The sequence below is a fragment of the Nelumbo nucifera genome, chromosome 1 (genome assembly GCF_055504915.1).
Source record: "Nelumbo nucifera cultivar China Antique chromosome 1, China Antique-T2T, whole genome shotgun sequence".
Taxonomy (NCBI): Eukaryota; Viridiplantae; Streptophyta; class Magnoliopsida; order Proteales; family Nelumbonaceae; genus Nelumbo; species Nelumbo nucifera.
This window is the reverse complement of record NC_142649.1, coordinates 59,485,001-59,486,268: the sequence shown is the minus strand read 5'-3', so window position 1 is coordinate 59,486,268 and position 1,268 is coordinate 59,485,001.

The following is a 1,268-nucleotide window of genomic DNA, read 5'->3' as shown; positions in this document are numbered from 1 at the left end:
AAAAGCTCCATTTGGAGCTTCCCAAAAATAGCCTGAAATGGGCTTTCTGTGTCTTTTCGGGGCTGCGGCTTTCGATGACTAGATCTTTTCCCAACTAAATTGAAAAATGCCAAAGTGCGAGTTGCTGGGCTTCAAAAAAGCTAACAGCCTTCATGAAAAGACATGCCAAATGGGGCCTTGATCCTTCAAAATCCCTAGAAATGCCAAAAAAGTTGCAAGTATACAGTGTTCACTTAGACCCTCAGAGAACACCAAACACCAAAACTAACACCATAAGGTTGCATGCGAACAACCCACAACCAATCTTCCTGCTGCGATGAACCTGCAACGCACCACAAGTTCTGCGATAAACTCACAATACGTATTGAAAAAACCGCGATAAACCCGTGGTTTACCGAGCCCACTCGGTGCCCAAACCATAAGAAATCACGGCCGAACCCAGGACAGGGCCCCCACGCTTGTCTGAATGCGCGATAAACTCACAACCCGCTAAACGTGCGATGAACCCACGACTTGCGAGCCCATTCGCGACCCAAGTTGAGAGAAACCTGGGCTGAGCCCATGGCGAGGCCCACATGTGCCCAGAGCCACGTGGAACCCACGCCATCGAAAGACGTGGCCAAACGCCACGTAGGGTGGTGTGCTGTCATAGGCAACCAATAATAGAACCTATACTCCTACAAATGCATGTAGTAGTGTGAGTAAGGATTGTTCCCACAGAGAGTATCTAGCCCAGTTTTATGCTACGTGAACAAGGATGGGGGTTTTGAGTATAATGAAAACAAATAAAAATAAAACAAATAAGGAACAATTCAAATTGAAATATCAAAATTAATCAAAAGAACAAGCCTTGGTCTAAGTCAACATCCACCATCAGAATTTTACCATTGTTCATCGATGCAAAAATATATCAATTCACACTTTGAATATTCACTGTTGGAACTATATTCCTATCTCTCCTTAGTTATAGTTAATTAGAAAACAAGTGATCTACTTAACCCTTACTATTAAATAACTCAAAACAAGTGCTAAAGATTTGATTTAGTAGTAGCCTTAAGAATTAGAGAGATCGATGAAGCTAAACAACACAAGCACAAGCGGTTGTATTTAATTTAGTCGAGCATTCTTCCTAAGATCTAATAATTTCTGACACAGCAAATCATTAAATCTAGTTGCTTCTCAAGTTAGAGGGATCAAACAATTATGGATTTGATATCTAACCAAGCAGTAAATTGCAACGAATAATAAACTAGTAGGCCTCCTAGCAA